At 39.5% G+C, this 20,334-nt stretch overlaps 1 protein-coding gene across 5 annotated transcripts in view; it reads right to left on the reverse strand.

Annotated features, from left to right (window-relative positions):
• LOC141390113 (very long chain fatty acid elongase 7) overlaps nt 1-20,334 on the reverse strand; it is a 124,621-nt gene that overhangs the window by 51,671 nt on the left and 52,616 nt on the right. The window contains exons 1-2 of one of the 5 annotated variants that reach the window (XM_073962685.1): nt 4,456-4,557; nt 3,375-4,084 (exon numbers count right to left, since the gene is read on the reverse strand). The exons of 1 other annotated variant lie outside the window; for it this stretch is intronic. The gene's annotated coding sequence lies outside the window, so the exon portion shown is untranslated. Of the gene's footprint in view, nt 1-3,370; nt 4,322-4,455; nt 4,558-20,334 lie in introns of those variants that run through there. 3 more of the 5 variants (XM_073962684.1, XM_073962687.1, XM_073962683.1) reach the window with 3 other exon arrangements.

Raw genomic sequence — 20,334 nt, forward strand, 5'->3', positions numbered from 1 at the left:
TGCTATTTGCCATCAGGTTATCGGTGCCCGGACATAACTCCCAAAATGATTTTGGGCGTTATGTCCGCTGCGTTTTGAGGACATAACTCCCAAAATTCGTTGGGAGTTATGTCCGTGAAGCAAAGCGGACATAACACCCAAAAAAAAAAAAAAATCGCGGACATAACTCCCAACGTATTTTTCTTTATTTCACAATTATTTCTTTGCTTAATTTTGAAATTTATAGTTAAAATTTTTTATAAATGTTAGTGTAGAAGTTAGAATAGAATGTAAGCGGTGTTATACATTTCAGAAGGCCTAAGTGCCAACCAATGCCGAAGTATCCACAAAATCCTCCTGATTTCATAAAACTATTTAAAAACGAAATTATGCCCGAAAATACGTATGTAGCTGTTCGGAGATGTGCTACCATACTACGGTATTTCTTAAATTTTGAAAATTTTTATTAAGAAAATCGGGCGATTTTTTCAAAAATACTTAAGCCTGCGTTGCTTTTAGCTTTACAGAAAGTATTTGAATATTTTTACAAAAACATTTTATCTTCTTAAACTGTGAAAATATTTTTGTAAAAAACCGCGCGATTTTTTTTCAAAAATATTTTCGCCTACGGCACTTTTCGGTTTTCAGAAAATATTTAAATATTTTTACAAAAACTTTTTATCTAGTTAAATTTGAAAAGGTGTTTAATTTTAACAAAAACTTTTTAATTTCTTAAATAGTGAAAATAATTTGGTAAAAAATCTTGTGATTTTTTTTTTTTAAATATTTTCGCCTGCGGCACTTTTCTTTTTTCAGAAAGTATTTCAAATTTTAACAAAACCTTTTTATTTTCGTTTTAAATAGGTTTGATGGCACATTTTTGTATTGGCTACCACTTATTTTGTACTTAATTTTCTTAAAATTTTTGAATTAATTGTAAATTACATTATGAAATGAAAAATATATATGAACTTAAAGTTAATTTTTAATTTTCTTATACATTTCAAATAAAAATTGTATTTGAATAAAAATCACTTAAATTTTAAAAACGGACATAACTCCCATTGGGACTTATGTCCGCAAGGTGGGGTCGGACATAGCTCCCAAAAAAATTGGGTGTTATGTCCGCAAACCAAGGCGGACATAAGTCCCAAAATCGTTTGGGAGTTATGTCCGTTGGGAGTTATATCACGGCACCCAGGTTATTTCCGCATCCCCAATTACAAGGGAGCACTTTTTTCGGGTGTAAGTACATACTTCCGGAGATAATTACCCAAACGCTCTAAAAAATCCTGCAAGCACCAACTAAAATGAAAATGAACACGATGACTAAGGGATTGAGTATACGATTTGGCCGAAACTTCGCACAACGTACATATATCAAGTTCCCAGAAGGTCTACATCGGATAACACCTTCAGGTACATCCTTGTGTAATATAGAGAAAACTGATAGGGACAAAGGTGTTGCAAAGTTTGAGTTTGAGCCGCATGAGTTTAACTAAAGGTCTTGACACATAAGAAGCATGGCATTCTTGCTGAAGTCATATCTGATTAAAGACTAAAGACTACGTTCGACCTAATAAAAAGATTCACATTTGAATTAGGTCGAACTTGGTCTTTAGTCATTTACCAGATATGACTTAAGCAAGAATGCCATGCTTCTTATGTGTCAAGACCTTAACCATTTTCCGTTCCCGCACTGTTTGAATAAATTTGTATAGGAAAGGATTTTTTGATATTTCGTTCTTTTGATATTTTATCATAAAAAAAATTCAGGAACACAATGAAAAATTTACATTGTAACAAAGTAATTTAACCTTCATTCTTTGTTTACAAATTTTGATATTAGAATTTTTTTGTTGCAGCAATTTGCCGTCTACCTTGTTTATTGTTTTCGTGCTTTCCAACCAACGAACGAACATTGGTAAATCGACTCCAAATTGTTTTTTTACAAGATTTTGTTTTCATCTGAATGGTCACACGTTGAGTTACATTCGGATTTTTTTTTTTTTGAAAAATAATGCACAGTCTTGTGACAAATGGCCTCCTACGATTGCGGTGCCCACTGTAGTTTGAAAACAAATAAACCGATCAGCATATATTTTGTGGGGTTATTAAGAACCTAATTATCTTGTCCTTAGTATCAGTCGGCTTTGCCGACAGAGATATACCCTGAGCCTATGTGAATTGAAACTTTCATCTTCGGTCAGATCGAATGACGAAGGCCAAATTTTGGACTAAATCGGTTAATCAGTTCGAGAGTTATCGTGTTTTCCAGTCACTACATATCGTCACCTGAAAGACGTAACCCTTTGAGGGTTACGTCTTTGGGCATTTCAGGAACGATATGGTTTTTTACACCTTTCGGGCAGTTTTCTAAACCAGATCCATATCAGGTAGATATATTGGGATGTGTAAAGAATGGAACAAATCGGTCACTCCCTTAAACAGTTATCGTGTGCACAATTTTTCCGAACATTTTTGAACTTCCGATATGGCTTATCTCCGAACTTCAACTATGTTTGGATAAAAATTTCGGTCCAAATCGGTTGATCCGTTCGAGAGTTATCTTACGCTGCAACCACTACACACGGTATCATAGGGGTTTTTTGCACCTTTAAGGCTACTTTCTCAAGAAGTAGCAGGACTTGTCCCCGATGAAACTTGTACTGTTGTATGGGTGGCAGTGAATACAAGTTGTTACAACAAATATCAAAGCGATTTGAGAGCTGAACTTTTCCGAAACTTTGTGTGGGAGGCACTCGAAGGAGTGGACCGATTGAGTCCATACTAGAACCACATCTAAGTCTGGTAAAAATTTCACGATGTAAAAGTATAGACCACAAATTTTCCGAACATTTTAGAACTTTTGTGGGGGAACATAAACTAAGTTTAGACAAAATATTTCAAATTAGAAAAACATGTTTTTTGTTTTTGTTTTCAATAACGCATACGCAATAATTTAGGGTTTGCCTTAATATCGGAAAATATTATTCTTGCAGTTCTGGAACAGATATAATTTCTCAATTATTGTCATTTACTTGTTTTTGTTTTACTTTTATTTTGCTAAATTGATTTTGTTATGTTTTGTTATTGTTGATATAATTATTTGCGATAATTTTCATGGAAAAAAATTCCCCCAAAATATTTTTTTGTTTCAAATTCATAAGCGATTAATCATTTTTGGTTTTTGGTAATTTGCAACTTATCAATGTCGATTTTTTGTTTTTTCTTTCACTCTTCCATTTAAACGAAAAAAATCTATTTTTGTCACCACAAATTCCGCGGAAAACACACATCGTAACATTCCAATTTTATTGCCGGTTAAAGAAAAGCACAACACTTTGATAAAAAAAAGCTACAAAGTGACGCATAATTAAAAGACACTCACTCACTTGATTAACTAGGTGGAGCGTTGAAGGCAGGCACTTGAGATTTTGCCAAAATTAGGTCTTAAGTTGACTACTGATAACACCAAGCACAGCACTCATAAAAAACAACAACAGCAACAAATCGATGGATCAGCAGACGTTGGCTATCAATCGTTTGTGATTTATTCGTAAACTTCAAATGTCGCTGATTGTCCCCAATGGATGGATTTCCTTCTTGGTTGGCGTTTATAAACAAAATGATTCACACTTGGAGTTTTCCTCGCTATGTATAAGGGATAAGGCAACCGAACGAAGGCCGAGAACCAATTCTTATCGTACACGATTCATCAATAAAACAATTCCGAATACCCGATGATATTTTTATAGCATTTATTTCGTACCGAAAGGTTACTTTTTTTTTTTGTTTTTTGATCACTTTGAAGGTTTTGTATTCTACTCTCAATGTTCTAAGGGAGATTCCAAAAATGAGAGTCTAGTTGCGAATCCTCCTCAGAAGCAGCGTGCGTCGAGCTATCGGAGCGCAACCACAATGATTATACAATACCCAGAAACGTAAGTAAATATTTCTCTTTTGATTCTTTTCTTCTTATCTCGTCACTTAGTCACCGCCAGAGCGCGCCACAACTTCGAAGTTATTCAACTTTAATATCGTTTTTTTCGTTTCGTTTCTTTTTTAACGTCAAATGTAAAAATAAAAAAAGATGAAGCAAACGCTACAAGGTATAGTAGAAAAAAACAATAACAAATAGTAATAACGATAACACACAATGACAGTAACAAAAAAAATTATAACAAAAAAATTGACACAGTACTACTCCCGAATCTCCCGCCTCTCAGCGAAATTGAGCACTTTTTCACGAACCGTATACGTTAACGTTTAAAATGCAACTGACAACAAAATTTCATGTACAAAAAACGTTAACCAACCGTACGCCACAACAAAGTCCATATGGTTGGGACAATACGCCAGCAGCGAAGCCAAAGCCAACGTTCACATTAACAACTCCCTTCCATCAAAAAAAAGTCCCAAGATCGTCGCTCTTTTCATTACAAAGCAAGCTTTGATCAGGTGCTGCTTACCTACCGCTTTTAAACTTGGCTGAATTGCCGACCTCCGTAGCCAAGCAGTATTGTCGATAAACGGCGGAATCGTCGTCAACGCGTCCACAGAGCGACTAACCAACCAACTACACATTATTATGGTAAATAACTTTCTTTGCTTATGTTTGCTTTTGCCATAGCCCCCAGCCCCCTTCCTCCTGCTTCTTCTCATCGTTATTGACAGCAGGGAACAAAAAAATACCCAAAATTTGAATAAATTAATTTTCATAAAATTCAAGAAGAGGCCCAAAGGAATACTTAGCTGTTTTTTAAAGTGATGAGCGTGGTGTGTAAATGTGTGCGCGTTTTATTTCTTCGACATTTTACAAGCATTTCATATTTGATTGTTTTGATAAGAATTACCGACTGTGACTGACTGTCTAATACCTGTTTATAATTTAATAGTTTTAAATTTACATAGAAAACTCACTCCACCACGAAAAACATATTTTTGTCTGCTGTTCAATGAATTTAGTTTAACCATTCTTCTATTATGAATGGTGAGCATAAATATTAAAGATCCCTTAGACATGTTTTGAAATAGAATTTGAAATGTTACAATATCACAAAACCCCCCTTGTTCAAATGAATTTATAATAAAATGTATAAATTTTCTATAAAAAGATATATCACTTTATAAAAGGGTTTGAGATTTAATTACTTCCTTATTGTACGTCAATCACCTTTAGAATGTAAACAAACATCCAAATGTTACCAAACTATCTCTTAAAACACTTCTCATCACCTTAGGAAAATGCGTAGTAACAAGTAAAAAAGGCTTTGCCGACTGAGATATACCCTCAGCCTATGTGAATTTAAACTTTCATCTTTAGGGTATTTTCAGAATTTTGTGACCCTTCTTGGACATATAAACTTGACGACAAAAATGTGGATTAGGATTAAAGTTCAAAAATGTGGGAGAGGAGGTACTTAAAGAAATGGATCAACTTGGTTCATTATGGAAGTGGATCTTATTTTCGAGGTCATATATTTTCGATAGAAATCGCGCCCACTAGTCATTTCAGAGGGTCATCATATAACTTTTGGACCAGTATTCCAGAGAGCATGGACTTGTCCACGGGAAACATAATATCGCTGAAAACAGGACCACAACAAACATCCGTATACATTTCCAATGGATCTTCGAACACACCCTAAGCTACACCTAGACAGAAATGTTAAATTTCGCGGGCTTGCCCCTGATAAAAAAGTTAACCGTCGTAATTGAGGCAGCGAATGCAAGTTCTTTCAAAGACAAGGGAAACTTCTCTCATATCAATGAGTGCACCCCGATTCATATTAGCTCAATGATATGGGACCTACAGTTTATCGCCGTGTCCGAATGGCGTGTCTCAGACACCACTTTTGTAGAGAAGTTGTACATGGCTGAAATACGCAGGCAATGTCGCCAACATTACTGAAGGGTATTTTGCCACCGTTGAAAAGTGTTTTTATGTTGCCTGGTCGGGGAATCGAACCCACGACCTTATGTGTGCAAGGCCTCTACACACGGTGTCATAGGGCTTTTTTGCAACTTCAGGCTATTTTCTCAGGAAGTATGGACTTCCTCGCGATGAAACTTGTACCGTCGTATAGGGGACAGTGAATACAAGTTTCTACGACAAAAATCAAAGCGATTCGAGAGCAGGTGCTAAACTGAAGTTTTCCGAAATTTTGTGTGGGAGGTACTCGAAGGTGTGGACCGATTGATTCCATATTGGAATATCATCTAAGCCTGGTAGAAATTCCGCGATGTGCAAAGTATCGACCAAATCGGTTACTCCTTTCAAGAGTTATCGTGCGCATACATTTTCCGAACATTTTCGAACTTTAGTGGGGGAGGTACCGGAAGGCGTGGACCGATATAACACATCTTCGAGCATAAACAAAGCTTGGACAAAATATTACGAAAGCCAAATTTTGGAGCTGTTCTGTTAATCCGTTCGAGTGTTATCGTGCGCACCAGCCAGCCAGACAGACTGACACACAGACGGACGGACATTGCTGAAACTGGGAACATGAAAATGTTTCTAGTCAAAATTTATGGGGATTCCAGAAGATTTCTTATAATAATCTATTACATATTCGTTATTAAGATACTATTTTTGTACCCTCAGCCTTTAGGCTAAAGAGGGTATTTACACTTTGATACGACCAAAAATGTGCCTCATCGAAATAATGGTTTTAGACCCCAAGTATGTTTGTACGATATCCGTTTCAGAAAATTTTGAGTAGATCTAGCAATGTCCGACCGTCTGTCTGGCAGGCTGGTGCGCACGATAACTCTCGAACGGATTAATCGATTCGGTTCAAATTTTGGGCATCGAAATATTTTGTCCAGATTCGATTTAAGTTCGAAGATGGGCCATATAGGTCCACTCCTTCAGGTACCTCCCCCACAAATGTTCAAAAATTGTCGCAAAATTTGGGAGCACGATAACTCTTGTAGGGAATAACCGATTTGGTCCATACTTTGCACATCTTGTAATTTCTACCAAACTTAGATGAGGTTCCAATATGGACTCAATCGGTCCACTCCTTCGGGTACCTCCCACACAAAATTTCGGAAAAGTTCAGTTTAAAACCTGGTCTCGAATCGCTTTGATTTTTATTTACGCAAGTTGTATTCGCTGTCCTCTATACGACGTTGTAAGTTTCATTTGGGGCAAGTCCATACTTCCTGAGAAAATAGCCTGAAAGTTACAAAAAATAGCCTGTGACACCGTGTGTGCCGATTCGGTCCAAAATTTGGCTTTCGTAATATTTTAGTAATATTTTAGTTCAAGTTCAAAGATGGATTATATCGGTCCACTCCTGCCGGTACCTCCCCCACAAAAGTTCAAAAATGTTCGAAAAATTGTGCGCACGATAAATCTTGAAGGGAGTGACCGATTTGGTCCATACATCATCTACCAGATAGAGATCAGTTTTGAATATGGACTATATTTGTCCACTCATCGGGTACCTCCCACACAAAATTTAGGATATGTTCACTTTAAGACCTTTTCTCGAATCATTTTGTTGAAGCAACTTGCATTTGCTGCCTACATTACGAAGGTAAAAGTTTTTCAGGGGCAAGTCCATACTTTTTGAGAAAAAGCCTGAAAGATGAAAAAACCCCTATGGCACCATATGTAGTGGTTGGAGAGCACGATAACTCTCGAACTGATCAACCGATTTGGTCCAACATTTTGCATTCGTCATATTTTGTCCAAACTTAGTATCAGTTCGAAGATGAGGAATACCTGTCCACAACATCCGGTACACACAGAGAACAATCATATTCTAAGAACAATATAGTGTATTTTAAAAATCTGAAAATATATATTGTTGTTTCAACCATATATTTTTTATTAGGGAACATGATGACACAAAATATATTGTTGCGCCAACAATACATATTTTAAGAATTTTAAAATACACTATTTTGCTTTTAGATTATGATTGTTCCAACAATATTTTTTCTCTGTGTGTACTTCCCCCCCCCCCCCCCCCCCATATTAAAAAAAAAAGATCACGATATCTCTTGAACGGGGCAACCAATTTGGTCCAAACTTTGGATCTCTTAATATTTTGTCTCAATTTAGTTCAACTTATAAAATGACCCATATCTGTCCCATCCTTAGGGTACCTTTCCCACAAAAGTTCAAAGTTTCAATTCACATAGGCCGAGGGTATATCTCTGTCGGCAAAGCCGACTGATTCTTTCTTACTTGTTTGGGGAGTATTCGATGATTCGTTAAAGAGAATTATCTGTTATAGAGTCGTTCGTTGTAGACAATATTACTCTCTCACCGACTATGTTCGAATTGAGTGTGGTAACTAAGAAACTCAATATAAAATGCCAAAAATTAACAAATATTTTGTTCTGAAAAAAGATAACATAGGGTTAGCTTTGATGGGAACTATATCCTCAGATAAAAATATCGAAGAAAATATTATATATATTTTCCCCAAAAATCATCTTCGAACTTTTTTGAGTTTTCGGCTTTGAGTGACTTGACCGCGGAAAAATGGAGTGATCCGACGTCTATGTCTTCATTTGCCTCATTAGTCTATGATATTACTATATGATTATAATAATAGAGGTTCTAATCTTTACTTTAATAAAATATTCCAGCAAAAATGTTGGGATCCACATGAGTCGAGTAAGAGGGCTGCGCGATAACTATCTGGCCTAACAATGACATCGCGAATATTTACTACCAATAATAGTTTTATTGGTTTCTTAAGTAGTCTCCAGCATGATTTATACACTTGTTCATGCGCTCAAACCAATTTTGAAGAAGTTTTTCCACTCCGATTGAGACACCTCCAAAATATGGGTTTTGAACGCTTCAACAGCATTTTCTGGCGACGAAAATTGTTGAAAACGCTTTTTCCATTATGGGCTGGAATCAAATGAAGTCTTTGGATTCCCAGTCAGGGCTGTACGGCGGAGAACGAATCAATTCCACGTTTTGTCCGGTCAAACAGACACTGATTTGAATCGATGTGTGAGAGCTCGCATTGTCATGATGCAGAATGGTTCGTCTTCTCCTGTTCATTTTTCGAATTTCTCAGGAGACTTCAGGCAAACAAATTGTAGTTTACCACTCAGAATTAACCGTTCTACATTTCTGAAGCCGTATAGTCGCCACACGATCATGCGACCATTTTCTTCGAAGTGCTTCTTACGTGAACAACTTTCGTTGAATTTGGCTCCCTTTCGAAGACCTAAACGGTTGATTCCTGTTTTTTCGGGCTCCTAAGCATAGATCCAACATTCTTCGTCTGTGACGATCTTATAAACGTCGTTTGAAGCTTCGCGATAGAATTTATTCACAATTTCTTCGCACTAATCCACAAGCGCCTTTTTTTGAGTGATTGTCCAATTTTGCCTCATCTAACGGGAAAATCCATTTTTGCGGCAATGTGTTCATGCAATATCAAATGTTAGCCGGTGGATGCCCAAGGATGCCTCTACCCCAGAATATTTAACATGGCGATGTTGACATAAAAGGTCGAATCGAATGATAGTTTTCGTGCAGCCCTCGTAACACCCGGTGCTCAGCAAGAAATGGCCGACACCCAAAACTAAGAAGACGATGGCAAGTTTGGAGGCCACATCGATCAAATCAAAATACTTCTACATAAGGTAGCAGCCCTACCACCAAACTAGGCAGCACTAGGTCAATCAATCATTGCAGCTGAAGATTATATTAAATCAAACCAAACCCTGAAAAACGAATACATTTGCTACATGGAACATTAACTCGCTATATCAAACCGGAAAACTACCCCAATCCCTGCGGGTTTGGAAACTCGTAGAAGTTTCGACTGCAATCACCCAACTGGAAAATGGAAAAGCCGCAGGCATATAAGATTTACCAGCTGCATTTTATAAATCTAATCCTTCCTTGGGTGCCACCGTGGTGCAATGGTATGCACACCCGCCTTGCACACATAAGGTAGTGGGTTCGATTCCCCGGCCAGTAGATATCAGCTGGTCTTATTGGGATGATCTTATATGTAGGCGGACCCTACTGGTGCCTACATGCGAATATGAAATCTTAATAATTTGCTCCTCAATTACATTTTTAAACTTGAAAAGTTTAATTTTCAAATAGTAAGCAAATGTATATGGTGGTGGAAACCATACTATTTTAGTGACCACCAAACATGTTTGGTTTTGGCGACATCATAACGCAACAACATATCAATAAATTTTGAATTGTGGCTATAATATTAAAAGCTCCTCTTGTGGCCACAACCTGTTTAATAGAAGTGATATACGATGACTTAACGAAATAACATTTCTGGAGTACGGAAATGTACTATCTTCAGGGTCGAAGGACCATATCATTGAGCTATAATATAATCAGACTGCACCTCTTGATATTGCGTATATAAAAGTACATTATTACGCTTCATCCATTTATTGTTTTGTTGTTGCGTAAAAAGCTTGTCGAAAAGTATTGAACGATAATTAATTAATTAAACAACATTCCAAAGAAAGAATATAAAAATAAATTATTTTTTACGACAATGATGACTACTTAATATTTATTATATTTTTTAATTATGGTATGTGGGTGCATCATCTTCGAAAAACAGCACTAAAATATAGTGAAGAAAATATTATTGTATTTTTAATGATACACAACAATTTGGGTATCTGCATAAAATTATTAATGTGAAACTATTCCAAGTGTCCGTAGGTAGTTTAGAGTTGTTAAATCTAGTAAACTGATTCAGTACCATAGTTCGTTTGCGAGTGAGAGATAATATAACTCATTCGCAGTTCGTTCATACAAATGACTGGTATCCACTGAACTAGATTAGATAGTGAACTAGGTCGTTCAACTGAACTAGATCTTAACAACTCTACTGTAGTTAAAAAGTTATTATTATTAATTTTAAGAGGCAATTACCTTCGTTTTTATTTTTGCAATAAAATCTTCAATATTTTCTTCTAGAATCTTCGAAATTACTTGGAAATGTTAGCTATAATTTCCCACACAAGTGTGATCTTGCAATCACATAATATTTGAGTTTTTAATATTTCCATTGGTGTGTATTTCGTTCGTTCCCATATTGTATTCAAACAAATCTGATGTAACGTATGAACATGTTATATTTTTTCGCTTTTGTTTTGACTCTCTCACTATCTCTTCTCGCGGTCGATGCTATTCATCGAACAACCCAACAAACTCAATCTTCTGCACCAATCTGTCAGTCAAATTCACCAACCATACAGCCCAGAAGAAAAAAACGGACATTATTAACGGTTTTTATTTATTACAACAAAACTATTGCCATAATTGCAGAGCAGAGCAAGAGGCGCCGCCAATGAAGAGATGACAACTGGAGATGACAATGTTCACGCTCGACGATAACGGAATTAAACATAAAGATTATGCTACCAAACCACTTTCGCTTTTGTTGCTCTCAACATTTTCGCCTTCGGCTTACGTATTCTGCCACCAAGCGTGTTATAAGAAAGAAGCCACCACAACGTTATGGCTGAGCAAATTTTCTGGTGGCTGTGCTGTGCTTTTGCGCGGCTGCCTGACGAAGACTGAAAGACTGACCGGCCGGCCAGTTGATTGTTTGTTGGTCATTTTATCTACCTACCAACCACAATAATGTAGTTTACCCGAACATTCCATGGATTTCTGAATGAACAACCATTTCTCAGATGTGTAAGTCAGTTAGTAAGTCAGGCCAACAGAAAAAGAAAAGAAACAAAACCACAGAAATGTGAGCTTGTCTAAAACAAAGACGGAAGATTTAACATCAATTTTAGCACTCATCTGTTGTGATCACATACTGCTCTGACCAGCATTGAACAAGATCACCGCAGATCGCACAATGGGACAGCAATTACCGTAACCAAACAAATCCCCACTGAGTCATAAAATAATGTAATAATATTTTGATGCTTCAACTGAAGGGCACACACATCAAGAAGGTTTATTGCTTGTATTTATATCATAATGAAGGTTACGTTTGTTTACAATTCGGAATTTCGGCATCCTTCTTGTAGTGAGTAGTACGTGATAACTTGCAAGATTGGGTTTCTCGAATGTCATGACAAAGTTAATTGCCTTTTTTAGGAAGGCGTGATCTCTTCTATCTGCTTGAAGTCATCTACTTCGTCTTGGTTTATTGTGTTAGAAACTGTATGGGACAGTATTCGTTCAACAAATCAAATTTGTATAATTTTTTGTTTGCTTGATGTTGACAAATTAAAAACTATTTAATAGCTTAATAAAAAATGTATTCAATTAATGAGAAAATTGAATAATTGTTATACAATTACAATTTTTGGTGTAATTTAATATTTAAACCTATCAATGTTATTTGATTTACATGTTTAACGACATATTTATAAATTATTATTATTTACTTGAATGACTTATAATTAATTCATTTAGCCCTGTCGATAATAATTAACAATAACGAACTGAACTGAATTTTTATATATGACCTGCTGCATGGCCTTATAAAAGATCAGAAGGGTGTTTTATAGACGACCAGCAGGGGATGGAAGATACCAAAAGGAACGGTCCTGACCGGTTTTAACATGGCAAAGCCCAGAATTTATCTTGGTCCCTCTTTCATCTCAAGTGGACACTGACCTCTCCGTGGTATCACCTGGGGAACTGCCTTTAACACCCGTTAAAGGTAGTGAGCTAACATGTGCTGCGCGTTCACCCATAAGAACGTTAAAAACTTGGGTTTGGGCGTCAGGTTAGTAACCCTCCCCTAGAAAAAAACAGCCTACTATGAAAAAACGAAAGAAAAGAAAAACAAACCCCTCTAAAGTTGACGAACCCCGCAAACGTTTTAAGGACCATGATCTGCGAATCTGCACCTGGAATGTTCGCACTCTTTATAGAGAAGGTGCAGTCTTCGCATTGACAGACGTACTTGAAAAGTACAAGGCCGATATTACTGTCATACAGGAAATACGACGGATTGGGAAAGGCTTCACAACAACACCTAAAGGTGACGCACTGTATTATAGCTGCCATGACGTAAAGCATGAGTTTGGTTGCGGATTCGTAGTTAGTCGGAGGCTAAAACATCTCGTCTCCAGCTTCACCCCAGTGAATGAAAGACTTGCTGCAATTCGAATAAAAGCTAAATTCTTCAACATCAGCTTTATTTGCGCTCATGCTCCCACTGAAGAAAAGGACTAACAGACCAAAGATATATTACATTAAAATTATTCTAGGCGATTTTAATGCCAAAATTGGAAAGGAGAATATCTTTGGCCCAACAGTCGGGAAATTCAGTCTCCACAGGGAAACATCTGACAATGGTATGAGACTGATAGACTTTGCAGCTGCAAAAAACATGGTAGTTAGCAGTACCAGATTTAATCATCTCGATATTCATAAGGGCACCTGGTATGATCAGGAGTGTCGTGCTGCCACCGAAGAGAAAAATGCGGCATATAGGGCTACTTTACAAACCGTAGCAACGCGTAGCGCACGAGAGAGATACGGGGAGAAAAGGAGAGAGGAGAAACGTCTTTTCCGCAGGAAAAAGAGAGAGATGGAAAAGCGGGAGTGTGAAAAAATCGAGATGTACAGGAGCCAGAATGAAGTCCGAAAATTCTACCAAAGAGTCAAGCATCAAACTGATGGCTTTGGTACAGGCACATCCTCCTGTAGAGACCAGCAAGGTAATTTGGTAACTGATACAGATAGTGTACTCAGGATATGGAAAGAACATTTTTCGAAACTGTTGGTATCCAATAGCAGTGAAGACGACGAAGATACCACAGTCCCAATCCCAGAAGATGGTGTTGATTGTATACCGCCCAGCCAAGATGAGATAAAGACAGCAATAAAACGGCTGAAGAATAATAAGGCAGCAGGAGCCGATGGCTTATCAGGCGAGCTGTTCAAAACCGGAGGCGACACGCTGATAAGGTGTATTCATCAGCTAGTTAGCACCATCTGGCAGGAAGAACGCGTACCCGACGATTGGAACCTGAGTATCCTGTGCCCCGTCCACAAGAAAGGAGATAAGACTGTATGCTCTAACTATAGGGGCATAAGTCTACTCCCTATTGCCTACAAGATCGTGTAAGGGATATTGTGCGAACAACTAAAGCCTATGGTCAACGAGATAATTGGACCATACCACCATTGATCAGATATTTACCCTACGGCAAATCCTGGAGAAGACCCAAGAGATGCAGATCGACACCTGCCACCTTTTTGTTTATTATAAAGCAGCCTTCGACAGCCCGCTGCGTTCAAAGGTATTCCAAGCCATGTCTGAATTTGGTATCCCCGCAAAGCTCATCCGACTTTGTAAAATGACTTTAACTGAGATGAGGTCCTCAGATAAAATAGGAAAGAACCTCTCCGAAGAGTTTGGTACCAAAAGAGGTTTCAGGCAAGGAGACAGCCTTTCGTGTGATCTCTTCAACATCCTGCTGGAAAAGGTTGTACGAAAGGCAAACGTCAAAAGAAGTGGCACAATCTACACCAATAGTCACATGTTACTTGCTTATGCTGATGATATAGACATCATGGGCCGATCAGTAAAAGAAGTAACTGATACCTTTATGAAGGTCGAAGGAGAATCTGCTACAGTGGGTCTGGCGGTAAACGGTGAGAAGACCAAGTTGATGGTGTCGACGCGCAATGCGTCCATTGAGTTCGGACCGACTATGGAAATATTGAGGTAGTAAAAGACTTTATCTACCTCGGCACCTCCGTAAACACAACAAACGACATCAGTTGTGAAATAAAAACAAGAATTGTATTGGCCAACAGATGCTACTTTGGTTTAAGTAAGCAGTTTAAAAACAAAGCCACATCTCGTCAAACAAAAATAACGCTCTACAAAACACTGATACTACCCGTGCTGATGTATGGCTTCGAAGCCTGGGTACTTGCGCAAGCAGACATGGCAGTGCTTGGTGTGTTTGAGAGAAAAATTCTTCGAAAGATCTTCGGACCGATCTGCGTTGACGGTGAATATCGACGTCGTATGAACCACGAGCTGTATCTGCTATACAACGACATCAATATAGTTAAACGTATCGAGATGCAGCGATTGCGTTGTCTAGGCCATATCATAAGAATGAGCGATGATGAACCCGCTAAAAAGGCGTATAAATACGGACCACTTTGTGGTGTACGCAGAATTGGCAGGTCAAGGAATAGATGGCGCAAACAAGTGGATGATGAGATGAAAAGGCGCGGTATTCCAGAGTGCGAAGCAACAAATAGAGAGAAATGGAGATCTCTTCTTAGTTCGGCCTATGGAACAAATGTTTTGTAATGGGCCAGCTAAGTAAGTAAGTAGTATAATCCCAGCAAAAATACTCATTACAAAACCTCTTACTGACCCATTATTTTAGGAATTAATAAGTGGTTTGGTAATAAGTATTTTTGATGGGATGTTATAAACATGAACAGAATTGATTTTTACCAAAAGACTGAAAGACTATAAATCTTAGTATGAATTTTTGCCAAAAATTAAAAAAAAAAACGATCTCAGACGATTCTTTAAACTGGAAACGATTCTTTAAACTGGACGATACTTAACTGTCAAGCTAAAGTCACTCGCCTCCTGATTCTTTTATGGACACAACCAGTCCAGTTTACAGGATTTTTGAGCATGGACACACGAGTAATCAGAACCATATAACTGAAGACGATACACGAACAAATATGTTTGCGTTGTTATTATTATTTTACAACAACAAGGAAAATGACATCTTGGTTTCCTAATACACCAGTCTGTCCAGTGCATACCTATCTCGCTTGAGCTTGGCTCTAGTGACTCATACATAGAGTGTATGCGGGTAGCAGTAAAGTGTGCTACTGCCGAGGTAGAGCTGCTTAATGTGTACATACCGCCGATGAATAGCTGTGCCCGGCGTTATATGCCCAATATTAGTTTACTTTTAGTGAGCGATAACCGTCTAGTGCTAGGGGACTTCAATGCTCATCATGAGCTTTGGCACTCCGTCGTAGGTAATGACCAGAGGGGTACAGCGCTGGCAGAGCAAATCGATAGCTCCACTGCCACAGCTCGCCAGATATCACCATTGTGGCACCAGGTCTGATCGTCTCCGTAAACAGACCACCCGACTTCATAACCTCTGAACGCCGTACTTTCCTGAACCATGGGAAAGCTGATGGGCAAGGTTTCAGAGAGTTTACCAATCACCGCTTCAGACAATTGCCCACGCCCTCAGATCCTCGGGTAGCTGAGACAACTTTTCGAGACAATATCACTAAAGCAGCCGCTCGCTACATACCTGCTGGTCGAATAAGACCAAATTTCCCAGCAGAGGCGACGGGACTAGCAAATGAACGTGATGAGCTTCGTCGTACGAACCCCGAAGACCCAAGAGTTAGAGAACTTACTCTTGAAGTCCACAGGCTAGTAGGCGAACATAAACGGAAAAAGTGGCTAGACCATCTAAAGCAATGCAACATTGGTGTAGGGGAAAGTAAATTGTGGGCAACGGTTAAATCACTCTCGAGTCCGGAAAAGAAGGATGACAGAACGGCTATTACTTTCAACGGCGTGACAGTAACTAACCCAAATGGGTGCGATTTTAACCGGCAGTTCATAGAGCACCCCGAGATTGATAGGGCGAAGAGAAGTGTGCTATGCCGTATAAGAAGAGCTCTTCGAATCGAGGAGGTACCACCACAATTTACGATGAGCGATGTTGCAGATGCCATGCGAAACGCTAAATCATCCAAAGCGTTGGGCCCACACCGAATATCGATGGTAATGCTTAAGCAGCTGGATGAACCTGGAGTTGAGTATTTAACAAGTGTTCTCAGCCTATCGTTAGCCATCCATGTTGTACCGGATGCCTGGAAAGTTGGTAGGGTGGTCCCGCTACTGAAGCCTGGCCAGGATGCCAGCCAGAGTACGTAAAAATACTTTAAATAAAATTTCCAATCGTTTCGTTTCGTATTTTCCATAGGAACAATACAAAACGAAACATAACCCTCGTTGGCCGAGCTCGCTGTTTAGTTTCGTTTTGTTTACATTCGTGAGTACGAACAAAACGAAAAACGAAAAGTACTCAACTCTACAAGAGCAGATAGAAAACGGTGGTTGATAAAATTCACTGTGTTCACTGTGGTATGCTGATGCTAACTTATAGGGTTGTTAAGACAATCACATGTGTGTGTGTGTCTGAGTGTGCCATTGACAATACGCACGGCAAACGTTTCCCAAAAATACTTGTCGTTTCGGTGGTGAATGAAACAACTCGGCAAAGCATAGAAGTTACATTACAGCAATCGTACAGTTTCCATCTTTTTACATTGAAAAGTTTGTGTTTTTGTTTTGGTTGTGAGAATGAAACGATACAGAGAAGCTTAAAAGTATGTGGCTTTGTGTGATTGGTACGGGAATCGTTTTGTTTGTTTCCGTTCATTGATGCCAGCAGAGGTGAATCGTACAGGCCAATTTCACTCCTGTCGCTACTCCTCCCCACGATGAGAAGGTGTTTTTCAGTTGCCCAACATCAACATGGATTTCGGAAAATGCATAGTACTACAACAGCATTAGATGCCATATCCACACATATCAGTAGAGGACTGAACCAGAAAAGGCCGTGCGACCGAACAGTGATGGTGGCTCTTGACCTATCGAAGGCCTTCGATACCGTCAACCATGCCAAGCTGTTCAAGGATATAGAGAAAACTAATCTCCAGCCATGTTTGAAACGTTGGGTAATCAACTATATGTGTGGACGCCAGTCGTTTGTAGAATTCGGAAATAAGAAGTCCAAAGCCCGTAGAGTGAAACAGGGAGTTCCCCAAGGAGGGGTGATATCTCCGGAACTGTTTAACCTTTACCTTTCTGAAATTCCACACCCTCCAGACGGCATAGAGATCGTGATGTATGCGGATGATTTTATGATCTTGGCCTCGGGTCCTATCGTCGATGACATATGTGATAGGTTAAATGTCTACATAGCTGACCTAGTGCAGTTCTTCCATCTGAGGAATATGAAAATATCCGCCGCTGTGCACCACATGGATGGCTGAGATGAGGCTCCCACTGAACATATCGGTCGATGGTGCAATGATTCTGACCACTAACTACCCTAAAATACAGGGTGTAACGTTCGATAGCATGTTCAAGTCGTCCGCGCATGCCACAGCTATTTGCAATAAGATCAGAAGTAGGAACAAGGTTCTCAAGTCGCTGGCCGGCAGCACTTGGGATGCTGATAAAGAAACCTTGTTGACCACCTACAATGCAATAGGCCGGTCTGTGGTTAGCTATGCGGCGCCAGCGTGGTCTGCAAAGGTTAGCGCATCGCAGTGGAAGAAGATTAAAACCTGCCAGAATGCCGCACTGAGGACTGCAACAGGGTGCCTCATCATGACACCAGTGGACCATCTACATGAGGAGGCGAAGGTTTTACTGGTGCGTCAGCACAATAAGATGTTGTCGATGCAGTACCTGCTTGGGTGTTACCGCAGTGAGCATCCCTGTCACGATTTAATGGACAGGCTCCCCCCACCACTAACTACCCTAAAATACAGGGTGTAACGTTCGATAGCATGTTCAAGTCGTCCGCGCATGCCACAGCTATTTGCAATAAGATCAGAAGTAGGAACAAGGTTCTCAAGTCGCTGGCCGGCAGCACTTGGGATGCTGATAAAGAAACCTTGTTGACCACCTACAATGCAATAGGCCGGTCTGTGGTTAGCTATGCGGCGCCGGCGTGGTCTGCAAAGGTTAGCGCATCGCAGTGGAAGAAGATTAAAACCTGCCAGAATGCCGCACTGAGGACTGCAACAGGGTGCCTCATCATGACACCAGTGGACCATCTACATGAGGAGGCGAAGGTTTTACTGGTGCGTCAGCACAATAAGATGTTGTCGATGCAGTACCTGCTTGGGTGTTACCGCAGTGAGCATCCCTGTCACGATTTAATGGACAGGCTCCCCCCACCCAGGCATGTCAGGAGAGACCTTCTAGAGAGAGAGGTCCAAAGGTATAAAAGAGAACGAGCCTATCAGGCAGGCTTGAATCGCATTCACACCAACATAGTTGCGCAAGCAGTACGAAGATACAGTGTGAATGCCGTACTTGGAAAGCATCCCCCATCCATCGCAGCAGAAGAACGCCAGCTGCCAAGACAAACAGTTAAGATCCGGACGATGCAGCCGCCTCAATTCGTATTGGGCCAGAATTGACGCCACGATACCCAACATATGCCCAGCATGTGGATTGCGACCACACGATACTCTGCATTTATTCAACTGCCTAGCTAACCCCACTCACCTGTCTCCTCATTCTTTATGGAGGCAACCAGTCCAGGTTGCAGAATTCTTGAGTCTGGATACAGAGGAACTTGATAACTGATAACTGCGTTGCTACAACAACAACAACATCCCGCCAGATAAAATCTATCTGCATAAATCAAGCGGACTTTATCCGGCGACCCAAACGAATTCATCAGTCACACTTATTCTTGAGCTCAAGTCGTCATAAAATTGGGGAAGGGTTCTTTGCTTTAATACAAAGAACTAAGAGAACTGATGAGTCCAAGTGGCTTTGGACGAAACTAGTCTTCTCTGCCATCCCCAAAAGTAATCAATTTTAACTACATCCCACTTTAAACTTGTTTTTATACCCTCAGCATTTATGCTAACGAGGGTATATACACTTTCATACGGGCAAAATGTGCCTCATCGAAATAATGGTTTTAGACCCCAAGTATGTTTGGACGAAATGTGTTTCAGACAATTTGGAGTCGATTTATCCATGTCCGTCCGTCTGTCCGTCTGGCTGGCTGGTGCGCACGATAACTCTCGAACGGATCAACCGATTCGGTCCAAAATTTGGCTTTCGTAATATTTTGTCCAAACTTAGTTTAAGTTCGGAGATGGGTTATATCGGTCCACTCCTTCCGGTACCTCCCCCACAAAAGTTCGAAAATGTTCGGAAAATTTGTACGTACGATAACTCTTGAAGGGAGTAACCAATTTGGTCCCTCCTTTGCACATCGTGAAATTTCTACTAGAGTTAGTTGAGGTTCCCACACAAAATTTTGGAAAAGTTCACTTTAGGACCTGCTCTCGAATCGTTTTGGTTTTTGTTGTAGCATCTTCTATTCACTGTCCTCTATACGACAGTACAACCTTCATCAGGGGCAAGTCCATACTTCCTGAGAAAATAGCCTGAATGGTGCAAAAAACCCCTATGACACCGCATGTAGTGGTTGGAGCGCAAGATAACTCTTGAACGGATCTGCGACTCGGTCCAAATTTTGGCCTTCGTAATATTTTGTCCAAACTTAGTTTAAGTTCGAAGATAAACCGTATCAGTCCACTCCTTCAAGTACCTCCCCCCCAAGAGT

Source organism: Musca autumnalis, unplaced genomic scaffold (genome assembly GCF_047663935.1).
Source record: "Musca autumnalis isolate F117 unplaced genomic scaffold, ASM4766393v1 scaffold_1, whole genome shotgun sequence".
Lineage (NCBI taxonomy): Eukaryota > Metazoa > Arthropoda > Insecta > Diptera > Muscidae > Musca > Musca autumnalis.